We start from the raw sequence: 20,812 nt of genomic DNA on the forward strand, positions 1-20,812 counted from the left end.
TTATTGAGATGTCAAGTTCTCTATAGATCAAACTGGAGATCTCGAGGTAAAATCTCAAAGTACAAAATTGCAGATCAGTTCAATATCCAAGATTAACAATCAACAAACAATCCAAACAGCTGGATTGAGAAGTCTACAAAAAGCAGCTTGAAGGATGTGCAAGATCAATGGTGAAGATTAACTGACAACGGAAGATCAAGATAATCACAGGATGCTAAAGATATGTTAAGCCAGATATATAAGATATACTTTTCTATAAATGGAAATGACAAGTGACTGTTTACTAAAGCTAATAGCATGTCTTATTGTACGTTGTGTAAACCAGCAGTTAACTGAATTATAAAGTTAACACTGGTCCTTTAGTCAGTAGTAACAATTTAGATAGAAAATCTTGTAACACTCTCAAGAAGAAGCTAAGCTCTTTATCAAAAAAGAGCCTAGAAATTTTGTAGCGAAACATTTCTTAATTTTAATATAAAATTAAGTGAGTTTTGAAGATATGTGTTCTTTATTCTTGCAAGTTTATTTTCTGCATGAACACACTTTTACTACAAGATTTGATTTACTTTGTTCAACCATAAAAGATTCAAAAAAAGCTTAAAAATAGTAAAACACATTCACCCCCCCCCCCTTTGTGTGTTATTCATTTCCTAACAGAGATCAATGAAGCAAGTGATATGGTTCAAGAATTAAGGATTCAGTTTTACTCTTGAAAGATGTTTTCCTTTATTTGGCTTTCTGGCATGAGTCACATAAGCCATCAGGAGTAAATACTGCATTGGGCAATCCTCTTACAAAATCTTTCTTCACAAGTTCATTGATGTTGTTGAAAATGAGATGAGAAAGTCTTTTATGCCAGTTCCAGCTGTCTTCCACAGATGCTTTACTAAGTAGACATGTTATAGAATTATCAGAATTTGTGGAAACCCTGGCTTCATATAGGTTACCATGTCTGACACCAGTCATTGCAACCTTGCCATCTGATTTATTGATAATTTCACAATGTTCCTCATAAAATTTCACATGGTAACCTATGTCACGGATTTGACTCACAATGATCAAATTATGCTTGAATTGCAACCAGAGCTTCTTGCTCAATGATGACATTTCCAAGCTTAATCTTTCCATATCCCAAAGTCTTTCCTAAGTTTCTATCTCCATAAAAAACATTTGGGCCAGCCTCTTCCTTATACTCTAATAGCAGGGATTTATTTCCAGTCATATGTCCTAAGCAACCACTGTCCAAGACTAGAGAATTCTTCTTGTTACCTTGCAATCAGATTTAACAGTTAATTAGTGTTTTTAAGGACCCGGACTTTCTTGGATCCTTTGGCCTTTTTAAGTTTGTTAACATTTACAGCAGAAGACTTTGAATTAGAGTTTATGCTAACATTCTTAATATCAAAGTTTACACATGCAGAATTTACTTTTAATTTATTCAAAGAGGGTTTCAGTTCATAGTAGTCATATTACAAACTATGATACTCTTTACATGTGTAAATTGAATGCCAAATACTACCATAATGAAAACACGAATTCTGTGGTTTATATCTAACTGTTATATTCCTAAACTCTGACTTAGGAGGAACATTATGTATCCATTTATTCTTCATGCAAGCAACAACAAGATGATTAGCACTACCACAATTAAAACAAACCTTTATTGGTGCATTAGAGATGGGTTTATATTTGTTCTCCTTATTAACACCTTCCTTTCCATTCTTATTCTTTCTAGGCTATTTTTCCTTATTTTTCATTTTAACATCCTTCATATTTTGCTTAAGCTGCTTCTGAGTCATTAAACCAACTTTTACTGATTTTGTATGAACTAGTTCATACTTGTCAGTTTTCAAATTTGACCTGATTTAACAACATCAGCACTTAAGTTAAACTTAATAGGTCTTAACTGAGACTGGTTCAATTTTACCTTGACATCAGTATTTACTGGTTTAACTTTCTCAGTTTCCTTTTTATTACTCTTATCAGAATTAATCTTATCAGCGTATCCTAATCCTGATCCCCAACAACCATTTTCTATTAAACCCTGAGTTATTTTTCCTGAACTAGACCAAAGCTTAATCACTTCTCTTTCTTTAGCTAATTCTTTTTCTAGATAAGCATGCTTTTGTAACAGTTTCTCTTTAACATACAAAGCATCATTTCTTTCCTTTTGAGTTTCTAGCATGAAAATCAAATCAGATTCTAGGTAATCATTCCTTTTCTTAAGATCAAGGTTTTCACTCTTAATCCTAGAATATTCAAGAGTTTGATCCCTATAACTAACATACAGAGTTTTAAGAAACAATGTTAATTCACAAATATCATCAATATCAAAAGTAAGTGTGGTTTGAGGTACTTTTAATTCAGTAGTGTCAGCCTCATTATCAGCATTTTCTATAAGAGCATAGTTAACACCATCATCTGAATCTGATGTGTCATCCCAGTTCTTTTTCTTGGTGATTAAGGCTTGTTTCTTCTCAGCCCTTGGCTTTCTGCAGTCAGCTGCAAAGTGTCCTATTTCATCACAGTTGTAGCACTTTTCCTTTAATTTGTTAAACTTTACAGCTTTCGATTCCTTCACATCAGAGTTTCTTCTGTAATTCCTATTATCAGTGTTTGAGGAACTAGACCCCTTCCTGGAAAACCTCTTCCCTTTTTTGAAGTTCTTGTCGACCATCTTCTTGAAACTTTTAACCAAAAAAGCTGCCATTTGTTCAATGTCTTCATTATTGTCATGATCACTTTCAATATCTGATTCACTATCATAGTTTAAGTCATCATCAGAGTTTGATGACTCGGTATCAGACTTTGCAATCATAGCTTTGCCTTTGGAGTGGCTTTTTCTCCCGTCTTTCTCCTTTGGCTTCTCTTCAACCTGAAGGGCAACCTGTCTTACTCTTGGTCCTTTCCTCTTACTTCTTTGCTCCATCTCCAGTTCATGAGTCTTCAGCATGCCATAGATCTCATCTAGAGATATAATTGTTAGCTCCTTTAAATACTCAGCAGTATAAATAGTTTTGTATTGATTGATAAAAACTGATTACAAAACTAATATCTCAAAGGATGAACATATATCCTTGAGAGCTGCTAGGTTACATAAAAAGATATATCAATTCGCGACACACAAAGTGTAAACCTAATATGTGCTTATATAATGCACAGCTACACAATCAATAAGGAATCCTATTCTATTACAATAAGAAATCCTAAAGCATATTCATGTATTGATTGCTAAAAGAAGTAAAGTCCTTGTTAGTCCCTTAACAATATGACAAGAATTACAGAAGGGGGGTTGAATGGAATTCTTGAAACTTTTTCTTTCAAATAAAAATTGTTCTAACTCGAATATATATATAAGTGTGAATTGATTAGCATAATGCGGAATAGTTACTTAAATGAATCAAAACACAAGTAATTAAAAAAAGAGTCTTTAAAAACTTTCTGGTGGATTTGAATGATTCCATCAGAGATATATATTATATATCAAGAGAACCCTGTGTGCAAAATGCTCACAGCTGCTTATAAATATTGAACAACTAAGATTACAGAGAAATGCTAAGAATTCTGCTTAAAAATGTTTCTCCACTTGTATCTTAGATTCGATTATTTCTTAGTTGCTACTTCTTGGTTTATATATATCACCAAGATTACAAAGTAATGAGACAGGATAATAAAACAAAAACTATCTAGTCTAGTACAATGCTACTTCATTACTCTATTCCAGCATCTTTGAATATCTTCATAATAGCATGGAAATGGCAATGCTTCTTTGTTCTCGAAAACCCAGTTGAATAGGCTACCACATTCCATTTGCATCCACTCGATGCATGTGACTATGTTATCACTCTCAACAGATATTTGAATTCTTTATCCGTCGGGTTCATGATCATCCGTCGAGATATTGATCATGTTAGATATATTTGATAATGTCATGGCTAATATGATTTATGTTTAGTTTTCAGATATTACTTAAACAGGATAAATCAGTACTTACTGGAAGTCAGGACTTAAGGATATCAGTACTTATATTATCAGGAGATAATCATCAGAAGATGGATATCAGAACTTAAGTACTGAAGGATGTTCAGATAAGGACAGCAGCTGATTAAAGGAAAGAAGATCGAGACAAACATAAGAAGAGATATGCATGAAGAAGGAATTCTATGAAGAATAGAATACTTGGAAGAAAAGATATTTGATTGATATATTTTAGGAAGCAGAATTATATTCCATATCAATTAGCGATTATCTTGTAACTTTGTAGTATATAAACACAGACATAGGGTTTACACTATAAGTGTTATCATTATCGAAAATATTATTCGTTGTAACCCTAGCAGCTCTCGTGATATTTGTTCATCACTGAAAGGTAACAGTTCCATACTGTAACAGAGTTTATTGTTTCAATTAAGTTTGTTTTCAGTTACTTGAGTTATTAAAGTTCGATTTGATTGTACTTTACACTGTATTCACCCCCTCTACAGTGTGTGTGTGACCTAACAAGTGGTATCAGAGCCCATCTGTTAACGCACAAACAGTTTAAGATCCAAACACAATCATGTCTGAAACAGAAACTCCAACTAAGCCCACCAAAACTGAAGAACCTCCAAAGACACAAATTTAAAGCCGATATGAGACTATCAGAGTTACCATATTGAGACCATCTGAATATCCCATATGGAAGGTGAGGATGACCATGTTTCTGGAAGCGACAGATCCAGAATATCTTGATAGAATCAAGGAAGGGCCTCACAAACCAACCAAGCTCGCTGTTGCAGTTGCAGGTGAAGCAGCAAAGACTGTACCAAAGGAGAAGAGTGATTACACTGCTGAAGATATCGCATCAATTGCTAAGGATGCTATGGTACGACACTTACTGCATAGTGCCATTGATAATGTAATGTCAAACAGGGTAATAAACTGTAAGACTGCAAAGGAGATATGGGATGCCCTGGAAACAAGGTGTTAGGGAACTGATACGATTAAGAAGAACAGGAAGACAATACTCACTCAAGAGTATGAACACTTTGACTCAAAGGCTAATGAGTCATTGACTGATTTATATGATAGATTTGTCAAACTCTTGAATGATCTATCACTGGTTGATAAGGAGTATGATCTTGAAGATTCAAACCTTAAATTCCTGTTAGCTCTTCCTGAATGCTGGGATTTAAAGGCAACAACAATAAGAGACAACTACAATCTTGATGAAACAACTCTTGATGAAATATATGGAAAGCTCAAGACTCATGAACTTGAGATGGAACAAAGAAGCAAGAGGAAAGGAGGAAAGTCAAGAACAGTTGATCTTAAAGCTGAAGAAGAATCCCCCAAAGCACCTACCTCAAGGAAAGACAAGGGTAAAGCTCTTTTCACAAAGTCTGATACTGAGTCATCAAGTTCTGAAAGTGATGATGACTCGGAATCTAAAAGCCTGCCTGAGACGGATGCTGATGAAGAGATGATGAAGCTGTGTGCTCTTATGGTGAAAGGGATCACAAAGATTGCATACAGAAAGTTCAGGAAGGGAAAGAAGTTTTTCAAGAAAGGCGCAAGTTCTGATAAGAAGAATTTCAGAAGATCTGAGAGCAGAGGAGGAAAGTCTGACAGAGGAGATTATACAAACGTCAAATGCTACAACTGTGGTGAGAAAGGCCACATATATCCTGATTGCAAGAAAGTGAAGAGTGACAAAGGCAAGGCTCTTGTCACAAAGAAGAAAAGCTGGACAGACACCTCAGATTCTGAAAGTGAGGAGAATTATGCCTTGATGGCAAATGCTGATAAGGCAAGTGCTGAAAGCAGTTCTGAAGCTGCTGAATCAAAGGTACCTCAAACCACTTATGCCTTTCATACTGATGATATTAATGAGTTGAGAAGATATCTTAAAACCATGTTTGTTAGTTATAGAGATCAAACTCTAACATGTGAAAGATTAACTTCTGAAAATCTTGCTTTTAAGAAAAGAAATGATTTCTTAGAAAAGGAGTTAGTTATGTTCCATCAAACTCAGAAAGATGGAGATGATGCTTTTTATGTTAGGGATGAAGTGATAAAAATGAATGAATCTCTAAAAACTGAGTTAGAAAAGGAAAGAGAGGTTATCAGGACTTGGACTAACTCTGGAAGAACAACTCAGAATTTGTTAAGTAGTGAAAACTGGAAAGAGGGCTTAGGTTATGGAGAGGATAAGAATGATAAAGGAACTGTAGATATTAAGCCTGTTGTTGTTAAGCAAAAGCCAAAGTTAAAACCTGTTAAGTTTGTAGCTGTAAAGTCTGATAATGAGAAATTAGAAGTTAAAAAGGAATTAACTTCTGACAAACTAAAACAGGAAAAGACAGCTGAAGTAAACATAGGCTTAATGACTAAGAAGCAGCTTAAGCATAAGCTGAAAGATGTTAAGAATGCAAACAAGGTAAAATCACCTAGGAAAAATAGGAATGGAAAGGAAGGTGTGAATAAAAGCAATGATTATAAACCTGTTCCTCAAGCTCCTAGGAAAACGTGTCATAACTGTGGAAGTTCTAACCAGCTGGCCTCTTTTTGCAGGAAGAATAAGAACATAAACTCCTTACCTTCAAAGTCAGGAGTTAAGAGTCAGTCTGTTAGATATAAGCCACAAAATCCTTGTTTTCATTGTGGTAGTATATGGCATTCCATTTATACTTGTAAGGAATATCATAGTTTGTACTATGATTATTATCAAATAAAACCTTCTTTAAAGAAAGTTTCCATTGTTCCTCTAGTGTAAATTATGATTCAAAGTCTTATAGTATAATTTCTGATAAGAAAAATGTTAACATAAACTCTCATGCTAAATCCGCTGCAAATGTTAACAAACTTGATAAGGCCAAATGATCCAAGCAAGTCTGGGTCCTTAAAACTAATCATTAGTGGTCTTTGTGATTGCAGGGCAACAGGAAAAACATCCTAGTTCTGGACAGTGGATGTTCAGGACATATGACTGGAAATAAAGCCCTGCTATCAGACTTTGTGGAGAAAGCTGGCCCAAGTGTTTCTTATGGAGATGGCAATATTTGAAAAACATTGGGATATGGCAATATCAATCTTGGGAATGTCATCATTAAAGAAGTAGCTCTGGTCTCAGGACTTAAACACAATCTGCTGAGTATAAGTCAAATCTGTGACAGAGGTTATCATATTGATTTCTTTGAAGAACACTGTGAAGTTGTGAGTAAATCTACAGGCAAAGTTGTTCTGAAAGGATACAGGTGTGGTAACATCTATGAAGCCAAGCTTTCAACAAGTACTGATGGTTCTGCAATCTGCCTGATGAGTAGAGCATCAATTGAAGAAAGCTGGAATTGGCACAAGAAACTCTCTCATTTAAATTTTAACAATATAAATGAGTTGGTCAAGAAAGATCTTGTGAGAGGACTGCCAAAGTCAGTATTTGCTCCTGATGGCCTTTGTGATTCTTGTCAGAAGGCTAAACAAAGAAAATCCTCATTCAAGAGCAAGACTGAATCATCAATTCTTGAGCCTTATCACCTACTATATGTTGATCTATTTGGTCCAGTAAATGTCATGTCTATTGCAAAGAAGAAATATGCTTTGGTCATAGCGGATGAGTTCACCAGATACACATGGGTGTATTTCTTGCACACAAAAAGTGAAATTGCGTCTATCTTGATTGATCATGTCAAACAACTGGATAAATTGGTCAAAGATTCTATGAAGACAATAAGGAGTGATAATGGCACTGAGTTCAAGAATTTGATAATGGAAGAGTTCTGCAAAAACCATGGAATCAAGCAGGAATTCTCTGCTCCTGGAACTCCACAACAAAATGGAGTTGTTGAAAGGAAGAATAGAACTCTCATTGAAGCTGCACGTACAATGCTTGATGAAGCAAAGCTTCCAACCTATTTTTGGGCTGAAGCTGTGCAGACTACTTGTTTTACTCAAAATGCAACACTCATTAACAAGCAAGGAAAGACACCATATGAGATGGTGAAGAAAAAGAAGCCAAATCTGAAGTATCTTCATGTATTTGGATGCAAGTGTTTCGTTCTTAAGACTCATCCTGAATAGCTATCTAAATTTCATTTAAAAGCTGATAAAGGAATCTTTGTTGGATATCCACTTTCCACAAAAGCCTTCAGAGTCTATAACTTGAGAACAAGAGTGGTCATGGAATCTATCAATGTCTCTTTTGATGATAAGAAGATTACTGGACTTGAAGATTTATTGATCATGATCAGCTGAGATTTGAAAATGAAGACTCAAATTCTGATACTGAAAATCCTGACAATATAAGTCCTGATACTGCAAACTCTGATGGATTAAACTCTGATGTTATTGAAACTGTGGTGACTACGCCAAAGGAAGATGCACCTATGCAGGGGGAGCATACTCAAGATCTTACCACATCTCAAGAAGCATCAGAACATACATCTGGCTCTTCAAGTTCTGATTCGTCAAGTTCTGATAAGCCAAGTTCTGACAGTACTGAAAATCTAAATTCTGAAGAATCTAACTCAGAGAGCATAGTTTTAGGGGGAGCATCAGAAAATGAAAATGAAGACAGCATGGATCATGGGGGAGCATCCAGTTCTAGAGAAAACCTTCCATCTGCAAGGAAGTGGACTAAATCACATACACTTGATTTGATAATTGGAAATCCTGATGCAGGTGTCAGAACTAGAACAGGTACTTCAAATGAATGTCTTTACAATTCTTTTCTTTCTCAAACTGAGCCAAAGAAAGTAGAAGAAGCTCTTCAAGATGCTGATTGGGTGCAAGCAATGCAGGAAGAGTTAAATGAATTTGAAAGAAACAAAGTCTGGACCCTAGTGCCAAGACCAAAGAATAGATCTGTTGTTGGTACAAAGTGGGTATTCAGAAACAAAACTGATAGTGATGGCATAATTATAAGGAATAAGGCAAGGCTGGTTGCAAAAGGATATTCTCAACAGGAGGGAATTGATTATGATGAAACATTTGCACCAGTTGCTAGATTGGAAGCCATAAGGATATTTTTGGCTTATGATGCTCACAAAAAGTTTACTGTCTTTCAAATGGATGTGAAAAGTGCTTTTCTCAATGGAGAATTGGAGGAAGAAGTATATGTTGAACAACCTCCAGGCTTTATAGATTCCAAATATCCAGATTATGTCTACAGGCTTGATAAAGCACTTTATGGACTTAAGCAAGCTCCTAGAGCATGGTATGAGACTTTAGCTCAGTTTCTTCTGGAAAGTGGATTTAAGAGAGGAACTATAGACAAAACATTGTTCTACCTCAACCATGGAAAGGACTTACTTCTGGTTCAGATTTATGTTGATGAAATCATTTTTGGGTCTACAAATGACAGACTTTGCAAGAAGTTTGCCAAACTGATGCAGTCAAGGTATCAGATGAGTATGATGGGGGAACTTAGCTATTTTCGGGCCTTCAAGTCAAGCAGAATGAAGAAGGCACTTTTATTTGTCAAACTAAGTACACCAGAAACTTGCTAAAGAAATTTGGAATGCAAGATTGTTCAAGTGCATCCACTCCCATGACACTGCAACAAAACTGGACAAGGATACTGGTAAATCAGTAAATATTACTGATTACAGAGGTATGATTGGCTCTCTACTCTATCTAACTGCTAGTAGACCTGATATCATGTATGCTACCTGTCTTTGTGCAAGATTTCAAGCAGATCCAAGAGAACCTCACTTAATAGCTGTAAAAAGAATATTCAAGTATCTTAAGGGAACAGCTGATCTGGGATTGTGGTATCCCAGAGAATCAAATTTTAAACTAATAGGTTACTCAGATGCAGATTTTGCAGGTTGCAAAATTGACAGGAAAAGCACAAGTGGAAGCTGCCAATTTCTTGGAGGCAGATTGGTTTCTTGGTTTAGCAAGAAATAAAAGTCAATTTCCACATCAACTGCAGAAGCAGATTACATTGCTGCAGGAAGCTGTTGTGCACAGATTCTTTGGATGAAGAATCAGTTACTGGATTATGGGTTAACATATTTCAAAATCCCTATTTACTGTGATAATCAAAGTGCTATTGCTATGACAGGTAATCCAGTTCAACACTCAATGACAAAGCACATTAGCATCAGGTACCACTTCATCAGGGAACATGTGGATGAAGGTACAGTGGAATTGCACTTTGTTCCAACAGATCAACAACTAGCAGATATCTTTACCAAACCATTGTGTGAAGCTACTTTTACAAGATTGGTAAATGAACTTGGAATGGTTTCAGGTTCTTTTTCTAAATCTGCTTAGTTTTGTTCTGATGCATCAGACTTTATGATTAGTATTTACAAAAATTACTCTCTTTGTGTATTCTGTGCTTAATTGAAAACTTGCTTAAGTACTGACTGTTATCTGATGTAACTTTCCAAACTCTGATAGTGATATGTCTGTTTATGTAACTATTCAATCCTATGAGGATACCTGTGCTAGATGCTGACCTAGTAGTCTTTAATAAACTAGGGATCCCATGTTAGAAGTAATTATTTTTGTGGAAATCTATTGACACAAGCAAATTCTGATATTGAGCTTAGTTGAGTTTACTTTGTCTATCTTATTACTATGTCACAAACTTGAATAATGCTTCTCATCTGTTAAGTTCTGATGCTAGTAAATCTGTTGAATGTCCTAAGTGCTGATAAACCTCTCTTATCAAAAGAAAAAGAAAAGAATCAAGGATTAAAATCAGGTACTCCTTTGATATCTAGAGTAAAAAATGTGGAAGGAACGACCCAAGTGCATTGCTGGTATAAAGTAAATATGCATCAGAAAAGCAAAATATTTTCTTGGTGACTTTTCACACTCTATAGTTACTGGAGAAATACTCTGATAATAGCATAAATTCTGATAAGCAGTCGTGACTCACTTACACTGAGAAGCCACTGTAAAATGGAATTTAAAAAGATGCACAAAATTAGCACAAAATAGTTGAGATGGACTCAAGCATGAACTCATTCAATAGTAGGTTTCAGAATAATGACATATTTTTAGTAAAGTTTTAGTTATGCCTTATTTCTAAGATGTACTGAAGTGAATCAGACTTTACTCTTTGTCTGATATTTAGCTTAATGCACACACTAAACACTCCATATGAATGATGAAAATTACTGTGGTGATCTATCTTATTTTAGATGAACAGTTTTTGTGTCACATTGCACAAATTCTGAGGACAAGTTCTGATTGCACGTTCTGATGATTAAGTTCTGAAGAATCTATATCAGAATTTGTGTGAGGACTTACTAAGATAGGCATTCATTTTTCGAGTTAAGAAATCATGTTCTGATAACTGTTAAGTTCTGATATAAGTCTAAGTTCTGATATTAAAATCTGATCCTTTACTTGACTTATTTGTGGATAAAATCTAAAAACAGTCTCATTTTAAATCAGAATATGTTTGGGTAGAATATTAACAGTCAATATCATTAGGGATAGTGGTTCATGTACATGTACAGTAATGTTTACTTGTTACTTGTGCGCATTAAACCCTGACTTACACTTTCAATGACTGTTTTTCGTCTTCCCAGTCTAGGGAGACGAGGTAGAATTAACTCTACCTGTTAGCATTAAATTTCCTTGCATCTCCTGGCATTCTTTTGCCTATTTAAACAACCACTTCACATCAGCCTTCATATCAACTCTTTTATCACAAACTCACCTTCATTCTCTTTATATCAAAAACACCATGGTCAATTACAACATGTTTTTGAACTATGAAACATTCAACATGGAGCTGAGCTGTGAAGCCTGGCAGCAGGAATGGCATGTCACTGCCATTCCTGATGAGATATGGGACTCAGTTCCCCAGGAGGTACTCACCCACCTCTTGCTCTTCTACATGGATTACCATCGCCATTTAGAGCGATTGGAGGAGGAAAGGCTGGAAGCTCTCCGCCAGCAAGAGCGAATCATCAGACTCGCTATTCTGTTTGTCGAGAATAGGAAGAAGAAATGATTTATTTTCTTCTTCCTATTTTTCTTCATTGTCAGCCTTGTCCTGCTTCTTGAGCTAGGACAAAGGCTGTTGACGTTAGGTTTAGCAGCTTAGGACAATCTTGTAAAAGTTCTGATGTAATTTAAATTTCATGAATGTATTCTCTTAATATATTAATGAAATTTCTTTTTTTTTGCAAGTTCTTGTCTCTGAGATGTTCTGTAATGCATTGATAAATCCTGATAAGTATTCATATTCTGATGACCATTTCATATTTTGATTTAAATTAAGTTCTGATTTTAAATTATCAGTACTTGTTCACTTGATTTCTTTTGGTCATTCACACTCGAATTTTTTTTCAGAATATTGGTGTTGCAGTGAATAATAATTGAATAAGTGGGAACAGTTTCAATTTTGAATTAAAACTGATTTACCTTGATTAATGGAATTACTGGGTAAGTGGAACGGTTTTTCCTTGAAAAACTGCAAGTGGGTAAGTAATGCAAGTGGTTTTTCCTTGCACACAGTGAAATTGGGTATGCATTGACCCAGCCTTCAGTCTTTTCGAGCCAACAAGTACTGACGTTTTGGCGGACTGGGCACTTTGATAATGGTGGTACACATGGTACTCCCAGTATTGTTTTCGAAGTGGATGATTCTACACATGTGGTAACTCCTGGTACAATTCGCAAGGCCCTCCATTTACCAGAAGGATGTACTTTTTCAATACTGGAGGAATCAGCTCTTCAGGAGTTAATGGCCAGTTTGGGGTATGAGCAGAGTTTGGCTAAGCTTGGGCAGTTGAAATGGGCTCATATCAGAAAGGAATAGAGTTTCTTCTTCGACTGCATCACTAAAGCTTTTGGGAATAAGTGTTCCAACTTTGATGCAATCCCTATAATGAGTCAGCACATCGGGTATGCAATCATTAACCAAACTCATTTCGATTTTGCAAATGTTGTGATAGGTTTCATAGGGGATAGGATGACAGAAGATAGAAATGTAGTTTATTTTGCTAGATTATGTCAGCTTATATATAACTTTTGCTGTACTAATCCCCCTCAACTAGCGTGTACCTTAATTTCACCATTCAAAATTGCAAAACGAGCCTTTAATGATTTGGTAAATGCTGATGTTAAGAAAAAGGTGGTTAGACCTTTACAGATTCCTCAATCTGTAAAAAACAGATCTTAGTAAATGCTGATCCTGACACCTACAGATCTGTTTATCCTGATGTCCAACCAGCCACCACATCTCAAACACCACAACAACCATCAGAACATACCACTCATACTACTCAACCTACCCTCAGGACATATCTCAAATCATCTCTCCACTTCACAGACAGCTCAACCTTCATCCTCAGCACCTACTGTGAAGCCTTCATCTTCCAAGCCTGAGAGGACAAAGACTGTTCCTCAAACACCTCAGAAGAGAAGGAGGATTATTTTGAGAGATGAATCTGATAGTGAGGAACAAGTTCCTACTTCAGAACCTGTTGATAAAGAAGCTGAGAAAGTTCATTCTTAGAAGGATTCTGGATTTGGGGGATTTAAGCTTCTCAAAAGGCTTAGAAAAATGACCTCTTCTGAAACTCCCAAGGAATCCTCATCTTCAAAGAGATACAAGAAACAGAGAGAAAAAAGGCCAGTTTCAGATGATGAGGAAGCAGCAGCTAAGGAAGGAGATCAGGAATCTCTAATCTCACAAGAACCAGAATCTGCTAAAGCCACTGCTTCTCCATCAACTCCAACTCAGGAAGCTACTACTGAAAAGGCCAACACACCATCTGTGTCTCCTGTTCAAAAGTCTGTATCTCCTGTTGATCCAGGCACAAGTGCTGAAATTGATATCCAGAACCTGGTTGTGCCTGAAATTCTTCACTTAGAAGCTCCAACAGTAACTAATCCATCAACAACACCTGTTACTGATGCTGCTCAAACTCCAGAATTCTCTACTACACCTTCTCTGCATCTAGATGCTGATGATCAGAATATAAGTGAGCATCAGGATATGGCTGTTGATCAGAACTTGGAACCAGATAGCAATTAGAGGATGATGCTGAAGCCTCCATTGATACTCATACTGTTGTTTTATCAGAAGATACTGATTCTGTAAGTTCTGATGCTGCAAATGCTGGAGATACTGGTGATGCTGCTCCAAATACAGATGCTGATGAAGCAGGTCCTTCAGGACATGCACCTCAACAAACTGTTCTTAAATTTGAACTTGTTAAGAAGTTTGTTACAAGAGAAGCACCAGTGCCTTGGAGTGAAACTCCTGCAGGACAGGAGTGGACTAAGGAATGGAACTCAGCTACCTGTGCTCCATCTGCACAGCATCTGGCTGAGCACTTGACAAAAGCTGATGAGATGTTAAATACTGATGATTTCAAAACACAGCTTAGAGTCACTGCATTGAGTACTAAACATTTATAAGGTCTCCATTCAACTACTCATGCAGAGTTACATCACTTACAGGAAGAATTAATGAAGCAAGAACAAGTTCAGAAGATTGACAAGAAAAAATTCTTCCAACCTACCTTTGACAGAGTTGCTTATATTGAGAAGACTCAAGAGTCACAACAAGCTCAGATTGATGATATTCTGAAAAATCAAGCTTCTCAGCAATCTCAACTTAATGAAATCCAAGCCTCGGTGGAATTGCTTGTCTCTCTTCTCTTACCTGCTGATGCCAAAAAGGGGGAGAAAGTAATTAAGTCCAAATGCAAAACTGATAAGACACTGAAGGGGAAGGATGATGAAAAGGATGATCAAGGAAACTCTAGAATGGATAGAGGTCTCTCATCAAGAAAAGCTGAAATCACAAGTCACATGACAAGTTCTGATACTGGAAAAAGAATTAGTTCTGCTACTGGTAAAAGGATAAGTTATGATGAACTTTTAGATCTTGATGAAGAAATGTCAATACAGTTATTTCTTCAGGAAAATCCAGGAATGGACTTGGAGAGTTTAATGGAAGAAGAAGTCAGACTTAAATCAGAAAAAGTCAAGTCTAAATCTGAAGCTTCTGGTAAAAAGACACTTCCAAAACTCAAAGGCATTGTGATAAAAGAAAGGACAAATACTAAAGCAATAATGGCTAAATCACAACCTCAGATAGATCCAAGATCCAAGGGTAAAGAAAAAGTTGGTGAACCTATCAAGGTTTATGTGCCTCCTGTGATTGAAGAAATTACTGATGAAAAGGATGATCTTGCTCTGACTTCAAGAAAAGTTTTTAAGACAACCTCTGACATGGCTCAAGTTGTTCAGAGTCAAGAGACAGTAAGTTCTGATATTTCGAAGAAGCAAGTAACCTCTGACATAGCTCAAGTTAACTTGATATCAGAAGATAAATCAAAGAAACTCCTACCAGGATTCACTAAAGCAAAACAGACTCAACCTTTAAAGACTGCTGCAAGTGGTTTTGAAGCAAGAGTGGTTACTGGAAAGGAAGAAAGAGATAAAACTGGATTGGGAAGTGCTGATGAAAGAAGAATACAGAACACTACCAATGATCCAACTTCCTTGAGTGAACCAGGTATTGGAGCAACTCCTGAGAGATTGAATCAACTGGAATCTGTACAAATGGTTTACCATACCTACTTGAAAGAACACATCTTGTTGTACTTCATGACAGATGGTAGGGTTTATCATATAAGGCAAAATGCCATTCCATTGAAGTATTTTGAAGAACTGGAGCATGTACTATTCTTACTTCAAGTGAATGACAGATTAACAAAAAGTGTTGCAAACTATTTGAAGGATCAGATTCAGAGACAGAATAGGCTTTATTCGGTTAAGTCTGACAGCACATATCTTCCAAAGTACAGAGATCACAAAGGTGATATAGTTGAAATAAAGCCCAACACTGCTAAGATTATAACTACATTTCTGGGTTACAGGGCTGTGGAATTCAATCTTGAGTCTGATAAGGCATATTTGATCAGACTGGATCAGGATATAAGAAAAGCTAAGATTAATGATCTCAGGGCTGCAATCTTTCAAATTGGTGAAGATACTGCAGAACTTAAAGATGCTAAAAGGAGGATGATTGATGAACTCAGATATGTTGAGAGATGTTTGTTGAAGAACTATCTCAGAACAACTCCTGACATCAGAGAGATCAGAAGATGAAGCTAAGTCAAGATCTACAACTGCTTAAATTCTGATATTTTTACAGACTGAAGTTGTTATCAGAAGTTAAAGATTGGTAAAGCTTTAAGGACTGTAAGTTGTAGTTATCTAGTCTAATTCTCATGCATTTGTACTTAATGTTTTTGACATCATCAAATATTTGTTGAACTTGTATATTATGCTAATTTACAAGTTGGGGGAGATTGTTAGATATATTTGATAATGTCATGGCTAATATGATTTATGTTTAGTTTTCAGATCTTACTTAAACTGGATAAATCAGTACTTACTGGAAGTCAGGACTTAAGGATATCAATACTTATATTATCAGGAGATAATCATCAGAAGATGGATATCAGAACTTAAGTACTGAAGGATGTTCAGATAAGGACAGCAGCTGATTAAAGGAAAGAAGATCGAGACAAACATAAGAAGAGATATGCATGAAGAAGGAATTCTATGAAGAATAGAATACTTGGAAGAAAAGATATCTGATTGATATATTTTAGGAAGCAGGATTATATTCCATATCAATTAGCGATTATCTTGTAACTGTGTAGTATATAAACACAGACATAGGGTTTACACTATAAGTGTTATCATTATCGAAAATATTATTCGTTGTAACCCTAGAAGCTCTCGTGATATTTCTTCATCACTGAGAGGTAACAGTTCCATACTGTAACAGAGTTTATTGTTTCAATAAAGTTTGTTTTCTGTTACTTGAGTTATTAAAGTTCGATTTGATTGTACTTTACATTGTATTCACCCCTTCTACAGTGTGTGTGTGACCTAACAGATCATCTATCGAGTTGTTGATCATCCGTCGAATTCATTGTTTGTTCATCCGTCGGGTAGCAATCAGGCACTTGACTTCATTTCACTTATACAGAATTACAAGACATCATCTATGTACAATTAATCAACCTATTCTGCATATCTAACTGAGGTCAACATGACTCAAATACTACTATAGATTATAAACAATGTGTATGCAGAAATGTGCTACAGACTTATTGTTACATAAGCTACTCACTCGATGGATAATAAGTCATCATCCGTCGGGACTATATTGAGTCATCCATCGGGACTATAAACCTTATCCGTCGAGTGCTACATAATTTCACTAAGTAAACTCTACCAAGGTGTTTTGTTCATGAAATCATCAAGTACACAACAGTCCTATACTAATATGTATTTTGCAAATCCTTTCCTTCTTTGATATCTTCTGACTTTCAGCTGAAATGACCAAATACTGACGTCAATGATCAAAAAATGCTGATGACAAATGTTGATGGCGTCACCTTCTGCTAAACTCTGATATCAAATACTGATAATAAACTCTGATAGTTTATAAGTTGATATCATCAATTTTTTATAACAATCTATCATTGAGGGCTTAACACAATTGAGAGAGTCGCGAACCTTTGATTGTATCTATAGGAATTATAACGAATCAGGAGAGTAGTTGTAATTCTAGTATATAATATGTTAGACACAATTTAAGTATTGGATCGGGAGAATAATATACAAATTGTAAAACATGTAATCATTGGTTTTAATAGTCTATAATTATACTTTGTATGACCATGGGAGTGGCTTTCAAGGAATATTTGTAGGCATTATAATCTACCTTGGGAGAGGATTTTATAAACATTAGTAGGATTGTTTTTTAATAAAACAAGAGATACAAATTATACTTTCATGATAACTATTGAAGAACTCTTATTCTTGGATTGTTTCTCTCATACATATTATATAACTTTTATTTGTTTATTAGAATAAATTAGTGGATACTTAAAACACCCACAAAATTATTCTCCACACTTCTGAACTGTAAGAGATAAAAGACTTGAAATTGGTGTTGATATCAGTCCTTCCCCGAAATCGAACTTCTAAAAATGCATAACAATAGATAGCAATGCAGTTATTCACTCAGAAGTCATATTGGCTCAATGGATAATATAGAATAGGATGGTTAAGTGTAAATATTTGATGTCATGCAATTTATATTAAGTGAAGTGAATCTTCGACTGATAAATAAAGAGAAGCATCAATTGCTATATATGTCAGCCTATCAACTACTAATCAAGTGACTATCAATGGCTAAGGAAAGTTGTAGCATAATGACCTCCAATGGCTAGGGAGTTCTACGGATAATAGCTATCAATGGCTAATGCATATAATAGCTACTGATAGTGACGTGACAGTGGTCAAAACCTAGGACTATCACAGCACATGGGCTAATAGGTATCTCAGAAAAGAAGATGAGTAGCCAAGATAAACTTTGCATGTGATCTTGAATTCAAAAGACGAAGAAACATTCAATTTATGTTCCTGACAATTTGGAGAGATATTCAAGGCTGTATATTAGGATAATATATATCCTCATTTGTCAAGCGTCACGGGAAAGAGAATGAAGAAGCAACCTTACTGGACCTCGAAGACTACAATATCTTTAGTATAGCAAGCTTTGTAACTTGGTGATATATAAACCAAGTAATAGCAGTGTTTCACTTAAGAAATAGGTTCTTCAATTTCACAGAGCTTAAGAGATATATCCTTCCTTGAGTGAAACACTGAAAACCGTAGCTGTGAGATTACATTTGTAATTGTAACAGATTGTTTCTTCAAAATAAAACCTCAATTGGAAAGTCTAAAAGCAACCCACCTGAAATTATTAACATTTGTGTTCATATTTCCTTTCCCATGCACAAATTATGAATTTCAAGATATAGTGGATGATCCATCCTGATGAACAACATCATCTTCTTCTTCCATAGAGTGTAGTTCACTTTGTCAAAGACAGGGATCTTAATACTGCTAAATTTTTGTGCATTCATACTTCGAAGATCTAATCTATTTACTTTCAGATTTTGCTATGATACCACTTGTTAGATATGAAATGCGCACAGAGGGGGGATGAATGTGTTTTCTTGATTTTGTTTATTTGAAAACTATGTTTGAATATTTTCAAGATAATCAAGTTAAAAGTGTTTGGCTACTTGAACTTAACAGACTAAATATTTTAGTGATAACCAAATAACTGTAAAGACAGAAACACAATTATCAAAACTCATTTGATTTATATTGAAATCAAATTAGTTGTGTTACAAATCTATGTTCCTGAATAATATGAACTCGATTACTTCTCTTGAGAGAATACTAGATTTGTTAGATCTGTTTTTGTTACTTTTGTTTGAACTAAGGACCAGTGACATGCTTTATAAATCAACATGCACAGTTTACAAAACCTACACTAAAATAGACTAACATATTTTCTAAAGCCCTTTTGGCTATGTCCATTTTAAGTGCAGCAAATCTGCATATAATCTTCTAGTTCCGTGACCCTCCTTTATCCAACTCAGCTTGGCCCTTGATCTTGCACTCTTCAAGCTGGATTTGTAGACTTTCCATTTCAGTGATAAAACGGTTTGTTGACTGATAATCTTGAATATTCAAGTTGGTTGCATTCTGTAATTGGAGCTATTATCGAGATCTTCATTACTGTATAAAGATGTCTCATATCGACATGTAGAATGACTTATCGAAATCTCCATTTCTCTAAAAGAGTTGCGACTTGTCGATATCTCTAGTTCACTATATGCAGTTTGACTTTTCGACATCTCTAATTTTCTATATGCAGTTTTGACTTATCAATATCTCCACTTCTTCAGATGTAGTTTTGACTTGTTTATATCTCCGCTTCTCTACATGCAGTTTTGACTTGTCGATATCTCCACTTCTCTACATGTAGTTTTGACTTGTATATCTCCATTTCTCTAATTCTCTACATGTACTTTAGACTTGTCGATATCTCCACTTCTCTACAAGCTTATCTGACTTCTCTACAAGTAGAGTGACTTTTTCCAATAAGCTTATCTGATTTATCTACAAGTAGAGTGACTTCTCTATAAGCTTGATATGTGACTTCTTGACATTTGTCTTAAAACATTTTTAAATTCACAGCATTATTCTTCACCAAGCAGTTTATATTCATTCTGAGGCATGATCAGGCTTGATCTTCTTCCAGAGATTTATTCCTAACTTGTTGGCTGTTTACTGAAAATACTTCAGTCTAGTCTACTTAACAATTTTACAGACTCAAGATACATCATTACAGGATACATAAGATTTCAAGTCAACTAAATCTTGGGATTGTCAAGTGACATGGTCTTGCTATGGTCTTGTTATGTAAAGGCATGTCTTGCATAACATCGGCTGAACTCGAGCTTGGGCTATTCGATTCTTTACAGAGTCGAGCTCAAACTTTAAATAACTCGACTCGTAAGGTTCGCGAGCCATATCGAACCTTTACTATTTCTAATTTTTTAAAAATATATATACATTTTTATAAAAAAAATATTTAAGATTTTATTTATATACCCCTAGTTGTTGTGTACGAGTATAAAGTTAGTATGTCGAATTGAGTTAATTCCCAAGTTTTGATAATAAATAAATTATTATTATTATATGGTAATATGTTATCAACAAATAATTTATTTAATGTATGAAATTCTTCATAAATTAAAATAATAATAATAATCTCGTTGTTGCACGTGAGTACAAAGTTAGTATATTGTAATGAGTTAATTACTCACGTCTTGAATGATTTCAGTTAGTTGAAATCGTTAATTTGAACATAGGTTTCATTGGTTTAGTTCTTCATGCCAATAATAATTTTTATTTTTATCAGAATATGGGATCAAAATAGTAATTTTGAATTAAATATTTACCC

The sequence above is a fragment of the Apium graveolens genome, chromosome 10 (genome assembly GCF_009905375.1).
Source record: "Apium graveolens cultivar Ventura chromosome 10, ASM990537v1, whole genome shotgun sequence".
NCBI classification, from domain to species: domain Eukaryota; kingdom Viridiplantae; phylum Streptophyta; class Magnoliopsida; order Apiales; family Apiaceae; genus Apium; species Apium graveolens.